This window comes from Asparagus officinalis, chromosome 4, assembly GCF_001876935.1.
Source record: "Asparagus officinalis chromosome 4, Aspof.V1, whole genome shotgun sequence".
Lineage (NCBI taxonomy): Eukaryota > Viridiplantae > Streptophyta > Magnoliopsida > Asparagales > Asparagaceae > Asparagus > Asparagus officinalis.
Window position 1 is genome coordinate 121,591,926 of NC_033797.1, and position 16,334 is coordinate 121,608,259.

The window sequence follows — 16,334 nt, forward strand, 5'->3', positions numbered from 1 at the left end:
ATATTCTTGTGGTAGATTTCATTTAGATTATTACTACTATTATTATTATTGTTCTTGCATTGGTCGTTCGACCGTTTCTACTTTCCTTGTGGGATCTTACCGTGTGTCATATACGCTGACGTACACCTGTTTTCTCTGGTGTACGTCAGATTTAGAGGACGGACAGGTCCAGTATGATGATGCATTAGAGTAGGAGTATGCCCAGCCGGAGTGTCTTCCAGGTGGAATAGAAGAACAGACGGAAGCTTAGCCTTTTCTTTTACGTAGTCACTGATGGACACTAGATTATTTATGTAGTACATTATCCTTTAGTCTTTCGAAGGACTTAGTTATTTTTACAGTACTTCCTTCTTATTTTGTTGGACTATGTATTTTCTTATTTTAGTTGGACTGTTTTATAATAAGGGCATGTTTGACCCAAACTTTGTGTCTTGGATGATATTCTATTTTTGATATGTCTCCTTTTTATTCTGAGTTGTTCATTATATTCTCGCTACTGTGATCGGAGATCTGTGCCTTTGCATTTATTTCTTGACGCTTAGCATATTAGGTTGAGGAGAAATGTTCAATTTTATTTATTCTCCTGAATCTAATACATCGCGGGCTTGCTCGCGTCTCGGTTCCTTAGTATTTTGGGAAGCAGGGTGTGACAGGTTTTAGTGGTGGCCCACGCAGGTCACGGTCCCGGTCACGATCCCACTCACGGTCCTGGTCGCGGTCCCGATTTTCTACCAGTGAGAATATAATGAATAATTTAGGCGCATATCATTTTTTGACTTGATTTTCTTAGTCATCCTACAATAATTTTGATCCTCGTTGCCTTCCCTTCAGAACCATGGTAGGTACACGTAACAATGGTAACTCGTCCAGTAGTAATGTCCCGCCTCCCGAAGTGGACCCGCACCAACTTTTGGCAATGATTTAGGTACTGGCAACGAATCAGCAGCATTTGGCAGGGCACTTGCAACGGGAGCCTCGCCAGCCTCCCCCTCGTACAGAACTGGTGTTAGAGAGTTTTGGTATATGCGACCTCCTTCTTTCTCCGATGCCGAAGGACCTCTAGCAGCAGAAGAGTTCCTGAAGGTTACCGAGACTATCCTTACGGTGACCCACATTGCCCCTGCAGAGTGGGTGGACCTTATGGATGTCCAGCTCACTGATACGACTCGAATCTGGTGGGCTGCTGAGAAGACACACCTAGAGAGGCCGATTCTGTGGGAAACGTTCACGGAACGCTTCAATATGAAGTATTTTCCACAGTCAGCCCGAGATGAGCTTCTGCGTAGATTTGTTGAGCTCAAGCAGTTAGGACGAACGGTTGATGAGTATGAAGCTGAGTTCTCTTCTTTTAGTCGGTATGCTCCTCATCTGGTTACCGACCCGGCTATTAGGAAGCATCAGTTCCAGAAGGGTCTGGACAAGTATATCAGGTTGGCTCTGGCTGGTAGAGCACTTACGACTCACGACGCCGTACTAGATGCAGCGCGTGAGATTGAGAGTGTTCAGAAGGAACCAGAAGATCCACATGTGGTTCAGAGTAGGACACCAGTAGCTCCATCCCGAAATGCCGAGCGTCCCCCTCCGAGGCAGCAGCAGGCTCCGCAGAGGCAGCAGTTTTCCCAGCGACAATCATTTCAGCAGGCTCACCCCTATCAGCGCCCTGGAGGGCAGACTCGTGGCCAGCCTTCAGTGAAGTGTTCCTATTGTAGCCACGCTGGGCATACTCAGCAGGAGTGCCCCAGACGTCTTCATCTGTGCTTCAACTGTGGGTTCCCCGACCTTCGGTCCGGGCAGCTCTTCTAGCTCCACCTCGACCTGCTCCAGTAGCACCGGCTCAGCAAGGACCCTATCCCCGAGCAGGGCCTCTACTTCCTCAGAAGCAGTTTTATCAGCAGGCACAAGGGCAGCAACCTCCACGTCAAACATTCATGATGTCAGCTGTGGAAGCTGAGGCGAACGATCAGGTTATCACTGGTAAGAACTGTTCGTTCTTAGTTTTACTTGCATATGAATTTTTCCTTATTTAGCATTACCTGATGATAGCATGATAGGATTTGTTATGAGTACTAAGTTAGTCACAATTACCTCCTCCTGTAATAGGAAAGGTTCTTGTTTCATCTGTTCCTGCTTTATCACTCTTTGATTCTGGGGCTTCCTATTGTTTCTTATCTCGTCGATTTGCCACCGCCCACTCCCTTCCTATAACTCCTCTGACCACAGGCTGGAATATCAATACTGACAGTGGTGTTTTAGTAGCGTCCAGTGGTTATGAAACATGTCCGGTGGTCATCAGCGGGAGAGAGCTCTTTGCAGATTTCCTGGTGATTGATCTGCCGAGTTTTGATGCAGTATTTGGGATGGATTGGTTGGGGTCATTCTTTGCCACCATTGATTGTCACCGTCGGAGTGTAGTATTTGAGATACCGGATCACCCGAGGTTTGAGTTCCTCAGTGGTAGCATATCGGCCGGACCGGTAGAGTACAGAGCTAGACCGAAGAAGACGACGTTTGCTGCCATGCAGGTGGAACCCAAGAAGCCAATTGTAGTCGAGAATTTGAAGATGTGTTCCCCGATGATATTTACGAATTGCCACCGGATCGAGCAATTGAGATTTCCATAGAATTGAAGCCTAGAGTTGCTCCGATCTCTAAGACCCCTTATCGCATGCCTCTGACTGAGTTGGCCGAGCTTCGAACTCAGTTGGATGATCTTTTGCAAAGAGGCTTGATACGACCCGGTGTATCGGCCTTGGGAGCACCTGTATTGCTTGTGAATAAGAAGGATGGATCCAAGCCGATGTGCATCGACTACCTGGAGTTGAATGTTGTGACAGTGAAGAATAAGTATCCACCTCCCTGTATCGATGATATCTTTGAACAATTGGGAGGATCGAGAGTGTTTTCTAAGCTGGATCTGCGGAGTGGATATCACCAGGTGAAGGTCAAGGACTCTTATGTCCCCAAGACTGCGTTCCGGACGAGATATGGACATTACGAGTTCTTAGTGATGCCGTTTAGTGTGACTAATGCGCCAACGACATTTATTAACCTAATGAATCTGGTTTTCTATGATGTGCTGGACAAGTTTGTAGACGTCTTTATTGATGATATCCTAGTATACTCTAAGAGTGAAGCGGAACATGCGGAGCATTTGCGGTACGTGCTGAAGACCTTGAGAGAGCATCGGCTATTCGCCAAGTATAGTAAGTGTCAATTCTGGCTAGACCGCATTGCATTTTTAGGACACGTGGTGTCAGGAGACGACATATCTGTGGACCCGAATAAAGTAGCTGCTGTTAAGGATTGGCCTACCCCTAAGTCGGTGTCCGACATTAAGAGCTTCCTAGGATTAGCTGGATATTACCGGCGTTTCATCAAGGATTTCTCGAAGATTGCGGAATCGATGACGCGTCTTACGAGGAAGGATATTAAATTCGTCTGGTCCGACACTTGTGAGCAGGCATTTGAGGAGTTAAAGTCTCGACTGATCTCGGCCCCAATCTTGACGATACCGGATAAGAGCGAGAACTTTGAGGTGTTTTGCGACGCATCAAGTAGAGGATTGGGATGCGTTCTTTAGCAAGATGGTCATGTGGTAGCGTATGCTTCTCGTCAGCTGAAGAAGCATGAGTAGAATTACCCTACCCACGACCTGGAGTTGGCAGCTGTGATTTTTGCTCTTAAGCTTTGGAGACATTATTTGTTGGGAGAGCAAGTGAAAGTGTTTACGGATCACAAGAGCTTGAAGTACATTTTTACTCAGAAGGAGCTCAACATGAGGCAACGTCGATGGATAGAACTGATGGCAGATTACGACATTGACCTTCAGTACCACCCTGGCAAGGTCAATGTAGTACCAGATGCTTTGAGCCGTTTGCCAGCAATCATGACCCTCACAGCTCAGTGGAGACTTCAGCAGGAAGTGAGGGATATGAGTATAGAAGTTCTACTTCCAGGAGTCACCGCTTCCTTGATGAATCTTCAAATTCAATCGACATTAGTCGAGCGAATCAAGGCTGCACAATCAGGTGACTCATTTCTTCAGAAGTGCAGAGAGTTAGCTTCGACTGGTCTTCGGTCGGAATTTGTTGTTCATGAGGACGGATCCTTACGATTTGGGAGTCGTATTTGCGTACCAGAAGGAGATATTCGAGAAGAATTATTACGGGAAGCTCACATCTCACCGTACTCTATTCACCCTGGAGGTACGAAGATGTACAAGGATCTAAAACTAAACTTTTGGTGGCGTGGTATGAAGAGAGATGTGGCTCGTAGTGTGGCGAAGTGCCTTGTATGTTAGCAGGTGAAGGCACAGCATCAGCGCATCACAGGTCTATTGTAGCTGTTGCCTATTCCGGAGTGGAAATGGCAACATGTCACCATGGACTTCGTTACTGGCTTACCTCGGAGCACTAGACAGAATGATGCTATTTGGGTGATCGTAGATCGATTAACCAAATCGGCTCACTTTATTCCATTCCGAGTAGGACAGTCAACGGAACATCTTGCTCAGAGATACATGGAGGAGATCGTACGATTGCACGGAGTTCCAGTATGCATCGTTTCAGATCGTGATACCCGATTTACCTCAGAATTCTGGAAGAGTTTGCAGGCAAGTCTTGGGACCAATCTCAGTTTCAGCACAGCTTATCATCCTCAGACCGATGGGCAATCGGAAAGGACCATTCAGATTTTAGAGGATATGCTTAGAGCATGTATGCTTGACTTTCACGGGTCGTGGGAAGATCACTTGCAATTGATGGAGTTTTCATACAACAATAGCTTCCAGGCTAGCATTGGAATGGCTCCTTTCGCGGCATTATATGGGAGGAAGTGTCGCTCTCCTTTAAGTTGGGACGATATTGGTGAACGAGAGATTTTTGGACCGGAATTGATTAACAAGTCAGTTGATGCGGTCAGAATCATTCGGGAACGACTTCGCATAGCGCAGGACCGATTCAAGCATTGGGCGAATGCGAAGAGTCGACACTTGGAATTTCAGCTAGGAGACCATGTGTTCCTAAAGATTTCCCCCAACCGAGGTAACATTCGCTTTGGAAGGCGTGGGAAGTTGAGTCCACGATATGTGGGACCTTTCGACGTATTAGAGAGACTTGGAGAAGTGGCGTATCGACTTGCATTACCACCTGCATTGGCTGGAGTGCATGACGTATTCCACATTTCTTAGTTGCGGAGATATGTCGGAGATCCGAGTCATATCGTAGATTTCTCGGAGATTGAGGTGCGACCTGATTTGACATACAAGAAACAACCTGTGGCGATTCTGGACCAAAGAGAGAAGACTCTCCGGAACAAAACTGTCACGCTTGTTCGTGTGATGTGGCACCCAGATTCTCCTGGTGAGTCGACTTGGGAGACTGAGTCTGAAATGAGATAACGATACCCTCATCTGTTTCCTGAATCTTAGTTATCATATCTTGTACCTTACCTTGTATCGTTCTAGTCTTACTTTCTCCCTGCTTATGAATATGCAGTTATTTTGAATCATTCTCTATATGTGTTGAGTTGAGTATCTCTTTCCATATCACTGTCATTGGGTTCTTTTGTGTATCACTCTAATTTTAAATTCCGAGGACGGAATTTGTTTTAAGGGGGGTAGAATGTAAGGACCTTGAATTTTCGATATTGGTTTAAATAAACTTTCTGGTACTTCAAATATTAAATTATTATTTTACTCGATTTTCTAAAACTTGCTATGATTTAATAATACGGCTTTATATTTATTTAACAAATTTTAAATTTATAAATTTAATTGTTACGGTAAAGACTTTTAAATTAATAATTGATTATTCATTATTGTTATTATTTTAAATTAATAATTGATTATTCATTATTGTTATTAATATTTACTATGCAAAGCATAATATACAATAATATTTATTTTTATTGTGATGTAATAATTATTGTTATTAATATTTACTATGCAAAGCATAATATACAATAATATTTATTTTTATTGTGATGTAATACACAGAGTATATATGCAATAATAGATATACATATCATAATAAATGTTGTAGTAGTTGTAAATGAGTAGGGTAGTTATATGCAAGAGCTTGAATTTTTGTGAACTCATCTGAAAATAATCCAAAGGTGTTGCTCCCGTCAAACCCTCAACAACCATCCCTCCCTCATCACGTTTTTTCTCCTCGCTTTTCCAAGAAGACTGCTGCCCACGCGCATCCTCACTCATTATTTTATTTTATTTTTTTATTTTTTATTCAAAAACTTTTCTATTTAAACCCCAGACTCTCTCTCTCTTCTCGTGCTCACACTCTCTCTTTCTCTCTTTCTCTCTCTCTCTCTCTCTCTCTCTCTCTCTCTCTGACATTCTCTCACGACACATTTTTTGGGGAGCGTGTTTTCTATTTGAGTTGCTCTTATTGGTCATAAACATTCATAGAGAGAAATATAATTACTCTGCATTATAGACATAATGATCTTTCTATAATTTTCTTTTTTGGGAGTGTTCTGTATTTATCTTTTTGGATCTTCTAGTTTGGCTCATCCTATATATCTCCTCTTTGTCGCATCCTTAAGAATGCTAAAGTTCGATTTCTTGTCAACTATTTTAAAGATGACTAAAACTATATTGGGCCTGCTCCGCATCCCGCCGACCAGCGATGCCTCCTCCGCGCGAGATCCGTCGCCAATCAACCTGAGCTCCGACGAAATCCTTAACCGTCGACAGCTCCCCTCGTCGTCGCGCTCCACCGCGCCAGATCCGATTCGCGCCGTCGATGTCGATTCATTCGACGAACCCGAGGCAAGATCCCGATACTCTCTTGATCCGCTCTGAATTAATTAGTTGCTTGCAAAATCCCTATTCTTGCTCAGTACAATTTTAGATTGATCACAGATTAATTATGCATAAGAACTCGTTTCTCGAATAATTATTCGTTACAAATATAGAATTGTCGTGAACATATTGAACTGAGAACTATAACGTATAGAACTGTCGTGAACGAAATGGACTGTGAACAATAAGGTATGACCATTCACGTTGTAATACATATACTGTGATGACCTGCACGGATTTATTTGACGAATGATATTAAAAAATATAAAAATAATATTGTGATAATAGATACTGTAAAGATAAAATAAAATAAAATTATTTTAGATTAATTTATAATTTTAAAGAATTTATTTGAGAAAATAATCATTTTAAAATAATTATAATAAATTATTTGGTGAAAAATCATTTTAGAGTAATTATAATAAATTAATAGAATTTATTTGTCGAAAGAACTATTTTAGAATAATTATAAACAATTTAAAAGAATTTATTTTAGAATAAGTATCAATTTAGAATAATTTCAATAATTTAAGAGAGTTTTATAAAACCAATTATTTTAGAACATTTATAAATAATTTTAAAGGATTTATTTTAGAAAAGGGATTATTATGAATTATTCATGATTTATGTTTCTTAATTTTAATTATGTGATATGCTATGATATTGTTATATATGATGAGTTGCATTTATTACTCTTTGTTATGTTTGAGAACTGATAGAAATTCATGACTAGTGTGGCCTGGTGTGTCCTGTTTAAGACTTAGAAACCTGTGTGTATGTAAATTTAGAAAAACAAAAGAGTTGGGGTGCGAAAGTCATGGTTCATGTGATCGGATAAGGCTGTTGATGTATCTTCCAGGCTCGCGCCAGTGGTTGGTGTCGCCACTGGGGTTGGTTTGTAGGGCTAAAGTGAAGTGTGTACATCACTTTGGTCAGTGGGAAAGTTATTTCGTCGCTCGGGTTCTGTTTGAAGTTCGAACCAGGCAGAAAACGGATTGCGTGTAGTCCTCTAGGCCGCATGTGTAGCGGGATTGGATACACATAGAGGATTTGTGAACAGTCAGTTATCCAATGATATGAACGTTGACTCTGTGTGAGATATGTACCAGTGACCTGTTATACAATGGCTAGTAGTATGACCTCATTACTTGGATGATTAGTCTGATCGCTAGCTGCATGACCTCGTTACCCGATCGATTTTGGATTCTTCTGATTATTATATTCTTGTGATAGATTTCATTTAGATTATTACTATTATTATTATTATTATTGTTCTTACATTGATCGTTCGACCGTTTCTACTTTCCTTGTAGGATCTTGCCGTGTGCCTTACACGCTGACGTACACCTGTTTTCTCTGGTGTACGTCAGATTTAGAGGACGGACAGGTCTAGTATGATGATGCATTAGAGCAGGAGTATGCCCAGCCGAAGTGTCTTCCAGGTGGAACAGAAGAACAGACGGAAGCTTAGCCTTTTCTTTTACGTAGTCACTGATGGACACTAGATTAGGTGGAACAGAAGAACAGACGGAAGCTTAGCCTTTTCTTTTACGTAGTCACTGATGGACACTAGATTATTTATGTAGTACCTTATCCTTTAGTCTTTCGAAGGACTTAGTTATTTTTACAGTACTTCCTTCTTATTTTGTTGGACTATGTATTTTCTTATTTTAGTTGGACTGTTTTGTAGTAAGGGCATGTTTGACCCAAACTTTGTGTCTTGGATGATATTCTATTTGTGATATGTCTCCTTTTTATTCTGAGTTGTTCATTATATTCTGGCTACTGTGATCGGGGATCTGTGCCTTTGCATTTATTTCTTGACGCTTAGCGTATTAGGTTGAGGAGAAATGTTCAATTTTATTTATTCTCCTGAATCTAATACGTCGCGGGCTTGCTCGCGTCTCGGTTCCTTGGTATTTTTGGAAGCGGGGCGTGACAGCATCAGTCTTCATAAGAACACAGTTTATACTCATTTACTCTTTGGAGTTTTCAGGAACCAGTTTAACCTCGTGTACCCGTTAGGAGGTAGTCAGGTTATCCTTAATAATATTCTGAGTGATATTCTCTAAAAACTTTCTGTCAAGGGTATAAAAACAGTTTAGACTCGTGTACCCATTGGAGTATTCACATGTGTCGTATACGGATCAAGATCCATCAGATTGAATATTTTGCCCGAGACAATCGTCACTGTCTCGCTCAGCAAGACAGCGTAGTACTGTCTAGTGCGCTACGAGACAGTCAATATTTGTCTCGCTTAGCGAGACAGTGTAGACTGTCTCGCGCTGCGAGACAGCTCAGGTTGTCTCGGTCGGTCGAGTCGGGGGTATAAAACCCCGACTTAGGGTTTTCCGATGGCTTTTCACGTCGAAATTTCAGCGACTTTTGGGCAATTTTCTGGCGATTTTCGACAAGTTTTCCGCCTATTCTTCCTCTCTTTGTTTCTGATTTGTGTAGGGCTCTTGTTTGGGGAGATCTCACTCGAAGTTTGAAGGGTTTTCTTCAGGTTTGTTCTCCTTGAAATCTGTTTTAAAATTTCAACTTTCTTTGCTTCTTCTCCATGCATGCAGTCTTTTGGATTATTTGGTGATATCTTTGTCGATTCTAACCCCCAAAACCCTAACTTTATTGTAGGATTTCAACAGAGATCATATTTCCATTATGTCGCCGAGAAGATCTCGAGTTCCCCGAGGCCGTTCGGCTTTCCAGACTAACGAGGGGGTTGATCCTGCTGTCGCTTCTTACGAGGGTACACTTCTTTCACCCTTCTTTGGGCTTTTAAAAAAATTACGTCTTATCAACTCCACTTTTGTATGTAAACCCTCGTTTGTCATCCTTTGAGATGCATTCGGGAAGAGCTGGTATCCTCCCTTGAGGGGATCGACGCTGGAAAGTGTTTGTTTTGCTTGGACAAGACACACTTCAGAGTATACAGGGATAATTTTATATTATCCCACGTATTTTGAAAGGTTCCGATATGCCGTTATAATGCTCATGCATAGTAACACATATCTATTTTACACGTGTGGTAAATGAAAATCGTCACACCTGTTACGTGATGGTGATTCTATCTTATGGAATAAGATACACCGCCTTCTCTAAAATTTTAGGACTATTCTTAAACAATTTATGTGTACTTCTTCATTGTCAGTTCATTTTTCTTCTGTAATCTTCCCCGCTAGTGAGGTCACGGGTCAAAGTAGCGCCACCCACTCTTACTATGAAGGAATCACATTAGTTGAGTCAGGTCCCCAGTTCAACTTGGATTATAGCGAAGGAGCAATGGAGTTGATACGACGAGGTAGTTGTCGTGTTCTGCGACAGTTGATCACGGACGCGACTTTAATTTCAGAACATGACTCAAACCAGTGTGTGAGGAAGCCAGATTTCCTGTTTGGTGATTCTGTAAAGGACCCGAAAATTATTTCTTGCAGATCTGCACAGTGGTTGCATGGGAGTGGGTCGTCATTCTTGTATCTACCCTGGATTCCTCGAGATCATTCCCTTTTGAAGTTCAGAAACCTGACGGTCGATCGGGAGATGTTTTGGAGATTGACGGAAAACCACGAGCGTGTTCACTGTGGTTTCATTGGTAGAGAGGTCACCCCAGGTTCTAGCGATAGAGCTTCTATGCGAGGACTTCACCCCGGTATCTTAGGTCAAGATAATCTACCTCAAAATAAGAAGGCGGCGCGGGCGAACACTGTAAAGAATAGATTAGCTGCGTTGGGAAGAGAACTTCCCATTAAGAAGTTCAGATGTTATGGATGGGTTCACTATTTTGGAGACAAGTGGTGGACGAAAATGACTCGATATGTATTGAACCGCTAGGGGCGAGAATTAGCAGAATTAGGGTTATCAGTTTCGATTCGAGCCAGCATGTATGGTATACAGATCAGTGTGGATCATTTCTTTGCTTTGTTCAAAATCTATAATCCTAACACCAATACTTTCTTCACCAAAAACGGGGAGCTTGGACTGCCACTGCATGAGATGATGAAGGTATCAGGACTGCCTATAGGTGATGTTCCGTATCAAGAATTCTTCCCAACGGTCAGTCAGTTAAACAGGATGAAGGATCGGTCGCCCGTGACCTATGGTACCTTATGGGAGCTGACATGCCATTACCATATAGCTATGGCTGAAATGGAGACTAAAGCTAATAAGAGATCTCCCCAGATCAGCTTGAAGCAATTCGCGGATTATCTGTTTAAGAATCTTGAGAGCCGTTCAGAAGCTGTGTGTGAACTATCTCCCTTGACTTCGAATGAGATCAACCGATTGCTGGAGAGAACAAACGCACAGTCTTACACCTCCCGTTCAGAAGACGGATTTCCTCACGATACCAAATTCCGTTCTTATTTGTGGCAGGCTGGTGTTCCAATCAACTCAACCACTCTACTAGCCGGCTTTTCGGCCATATGACTGAAGAGGTGCGTCGTCCCCCACCAACCCTCCGATGCTATGCCGATTGAAGTGTTATATCCGACCGTTCAATTAGCCACAGGTCGTAGGTTATCCTTGCTTCCTGCAATGGTAACTGATATTCACAGTGGATTACGACAATTAGCCTCCGTGTTTACTCAAGAGGGGAAGAAGCCCACCGCTGGAATATCAGTACCGAAGCTGGAATTATCATATACTTATTTGATGACCTAGTTGGTACTTCACCGTCCAGATTTGATGCAGGCTCCTGAGACGGTGGATCCAAGTCTTCCGCTACTGCAGACTCTTGAAGGTTGTAAGTGTGTCAAACATCGGTGGCTGGATATATCTAGGCAATTTAAAGCCCATAAATGTCGGGAGTTCTTTCCTTGTTTCCCTCAATTCTCCAAGACTTACAACACGACTTTATTGGATACTGAAGAACCAAGACAGAACCGCATGGCTTTGGACGTCGGCTGCTTCAGATGGCTGATGAACATCCGACTTGGTTATCTGGTATTTAGGGTGAAGGATGTCTGTCATATCGAGCCTTACTTTCCATGCCGGTTTGCTCGTCAATTCGGCTATGATCAACTGTATGTCGGCAACCCGAATCGTCAACTTAGAGTTCGAGGTGGACTTATAGATGGGGCAAGAGCCTGGTTTTGGAGCATCATCGGTTGCACGAATGCTGAGTTTGATCTCCCTTTGGAGACGCCTCCTCTGCAGATGACCTTCCTCTACTGCAAGTGGCTGATAGCTGCCAATGCCATCACTCGAAAGAGGCGGATATCTGAATAAGAGGAGGAAATAGCCTCTCGGCGTGCCACAGAGATAGTCCATGACACTGTGCTTTCAAATCGAGTGTAAGAAGCCGCTGAGTCGTCCAGAAAGGGGAAAGAACATGCCCGTCCAGCTGATAGCGAAGAAGAGTTTGAGGCTGATGAGACCGAAACTTCTGAGGAGGCGGATGAGATTGGATCAAGTTCTGAAGGAACAAAAGAAGAGGTTGGCGAGAAAACTGAAGAAGAAACGACCGGTCTCCCCGATTTTTTCTTCTAAAGAGGATATGTAAACCCTTCTGTTGCTCGCAGGGCTCATCATGTTGATCCAGCTTGACCCCAAGACGCTCCGAAAAGAAGGAGGGAGAGAGTCGTCATAACACATCCCAATCGGATGACGGTAGAGATCCTTAGTGGAGAGGAAGAGGAAGAAGATACAATATCTCTTGCTCACAGGCAAAGATCACAATCCTCAACTCAAGCTCAAACTCAAGTTCCTCCCAGAACTGAGTTACGCACCAAGTATCGTCACGAAAGATCTGGGGCTCCAGGTGAAAACTCAAGTTCCTCCCAGAACTGAGTTACGCACCAAGTATCGTCACGAAAGATCTGGGGCTCCAGGTGAAGCGCGTCCACTGAAAAGAAGGAAGAAGGTTGCATCATGACCACGTATTTCTCTTCCTGCTTTAGAGGAAACATCTGCCCATAGTGTTCTTTCAGACGAACAAGGTAACATCTTTATTTTCATTTTACTGTTCTTATGTTTCTTAATACTCGAACTTATCTTATACTCAATTTCTGTAGGGAGTTAAGAAGAAGGAGAATTTCAAGCTGACACTGCTTCTCCCGGTGGTATGAACACTGAGGAACCCAGCTTCGTTCAACAAATGCATGATGCGCTTAATGACGAAACTGCTGGTGTTCAAACAACTTCTGACGTTGATCCATCGGCTCCCAGCGCAGGTACGGGTATTTCTCTATTTGGAGGGCAATTCCGAAAGATGAATGAGTCGGAATGCGTACCTCTTCTAATGACCTGTGTACTTTATCTTCTCTTAGTTAAACTAAAAGAAGCGGGTACAAGTAGTGGAGCCATCGAATCTATCCCAGTCAATGAAGGTAAGACTAATCTCCATTTTGTACAAATTCATATAAATATATATGTTATTTATGATCCAACATATTCTGTAGATACCACAATAAATGAACCAGCTGGGGGAGAAACCACTCATGCTGCTGAGGTCGAGGATTTTAACGAGCACAATCTCAATCTTGATCTCTCAGAGGACGACCATCAGTATATCTCCGATTTATTATCGGGGAAAACTCTTGGTGCAGCTACAGGACCAACTGTTGGAGTTGGTTCAGCTGAAGCGGGTTCCTCTGAAGGTAAAGGCTTTTATTCTATAATCTTCATTATTTCTTCATCGTTTAACTTTGAATAATCATATAAGTGTTCGAATTATAGGACCAGCTGTTGAAACCGATACTGCTATAATTGCTGGAACATCTGATCAACCCGAGGGTCGTGACTTCTTGTCGTGGGCAGGAACCGAAGTCGACCTTCAATCATCAATTCCTGAATCTCAACCTCTTACTCCTTTAGACCCGATGATGATAGAAGCTACTGCCACTCCCCAAGTTAGTCCGTCGTAACAAAAGCGAGACCAACCGAAGAAGTTGGTACATCGACAGCTGTTGAGTATAGAGTTGGTGAGTTTTATCAATTGCTTGTTTTAAACTTCCGATCAATATTCCAACATACTCATTGTGACTCTCTTGTTTGCAGAATCATCTTTGAAGAGACTTGTTGACCTGGACCCAAAGCCATCAGAGGTCTCAATTGAACAATCGTCTGACGTAGCAGGTATACCAACAAGTATCATTTCTGAACAAACTCTGGTTGTTGTAGAGCCTGCACCGTATCGACAAGCCAAGGTAACCAAGTCGTGGAATCTTCCGTTAAACTTGGTATACTTCCGTTCGTTGCTATGTACGGGCATATGTGTTTTGTATTGACTTTATTTGTTCTCATCGCAGCTCCTTCTTCGACATTGTATGATTCCATCCAAGCATTATTAGCAGACGAAGACCCGGACAAAGCTGTCATTTGTTCCGATCTTCAAGGCTTCATTTCCTTTTTGAACGCTATGGTCAATCGAATTCTCTTCAAAGGATCGCATTTTGAGAACTTTAAGAGATCTCTTGATCGCTATACATTGGGGATCAGAGAAAAAGGATATAATGAATTAGCTGATTCGATCGACACCTAGTTGGCCAACCTCAAACAACATGCTGAACTTTTGAAGGATCTCCGTACCAAAGGTGTAACCTCTTATATCGCTTCTCGAATGGAATCGAGGCTACAGGCGTGGCGTGATTCTCAAAAGTCGTCCGAATTACAGCTTCAAAAGTTAAGAGCCCACATTAGTCAACTCAGGGTGAGCGTTGCCAAGAAGACACAAGCCAAGGTCGACCTGCGTCGGGACTTAGAATCGGGTCGAGCCGAGATAGCCCGCTTGAAAGAGCAACTAGCGAAGGTTGAGAATGCTCAGGAGATTTTGGAATCCGATCTGGCAGAGGTAACTCAAGTTGAGGCGAGCATGTTTCTGTTGGACCCTAAAGGGGGGGTGATTAGGGTCTTATGCTAATCTAATCCGATTTTATGCCAATCAAAACTAATTAACAAGTTATCCTAGCAAGTATGAAATACAACAAGATATGTGAGCTAGGATAAGCAATATGAGCAATGAGATATATCCTATATGATAGAAATATATGCAAGGATATATAAACTAACACAATGGTGATATAATCAAACTACAAATGTGATAGGGCAAAATATACACGAGTAATAGGCAATTGGCGATATAAGATAAATACATAAATAAATACGCCAAAGACAAACTTAAACACACTCAAATGATCACGGAGTTCGGACCTTCCGTCCTACGTCTCCGCTCCCCACTCCCGGGGAGAAATCCACTATCAAAACTGGGTTTTCTACGCTTACCCGAACAACGTTTACACCTCACACTCGTCTTTCTAGCTAACCGAAAACTTTACAATCACCACTCTTGCAATCCTACTCTACACCCTCTCAAGTGTTGAACTAGACGTGTCTCCCTCAAGTGCTCGGTTACAACCTCTTCCTAGGTTCGTCAACCGACGCCACTCCTCTTGGGACGATCCCCGACTCTCGCCACACACTTCTCTCGGTGTACAAGTGTATTACAAAGTGATCTCACAATAAGGCTCAATACAATAAATGTTTGTTCTCTACTATGGATGAGAACACAATGAAAGCTCACACTCAATGTTACAACTCTCACCAACCCAAATATACTATATATAAAAATACAATAAGCTCAAGTGGGTGTGTGTAACAATGAGATATAAATCAAAACTAAACTCAATATAATTCTAGCTTAATAGAAATGATAATCAACAAATAATTATAAATAAAAGCTAGAGTTGAGTTTAGGAAAACTTCTCTAGATGACAAGAGAGAGAGATGGATTGAATTTCCAAAATACAATTGATAATCTCCTCAAGCTCTTCTAAAACTTTCTTCATAAACCAAACCCTTAAACAAACTTAAAACAAGCTTAAACTCTTTTAAAACTCTTTAAAACATTCTCTTGGGTTATATAGAGAACTGAGATCAATGGGGGTATTTATAGCCTCCAAAGACCTCAGCCAAAAACCCCAAACAAAAGACCAAAAAAGCCCCAAACAGCTGTTGCAGAAAATAGCCGTTGGAGTCTGAAAAGACAGAGCGGCGGTCGACCGCGAGCAACAAAGAAACAGGACTATAGCTCTGGACAAGCAACGGTCGACCGCCATGGTCGACCGTGAGCCATAAAAACCTATAATGAGTTTCTGAACTCATGACGGTCGACCGTGGCGGTCGACCGCGAACTGACACATGAAATCAGGTCTGAAAACTGTTTATTTGATTTTAAAACACTGTTTAAAAATATCAAATAAATTTTAAAAAATATAAAACTTTGGGGAATGATTATAGACATGATAATAAACATGCTACAACGACTGGTTTCCAAAAAAGACTTCCCAAATAAAAAATATCATCATTTTACAAAATAGGCCAAAACATGAAAATGTAAACATGTGAATTTTGACATTTTGGCTAAACCATGTTTTGAAACTTAGCACAATGATTATGTAGACTTAATAAAATATGTATATAATTATTGTTAAGTCCAAAAACTAAGAATACAATATTTTTACAAATACAAAAGAAAATGAAACATATGAGTATGTATTTGAAAATATATTTGTTTCAT

At 42.1% G+C, this 16,334-nt stretch overlaps 1 pseudogene; it reads left to right on the forward strand.

The window, feature by feature from the left end:
- On the forward strand, positions 1,932–5,188 carry LOC109839232 (annotated as a pseudogene).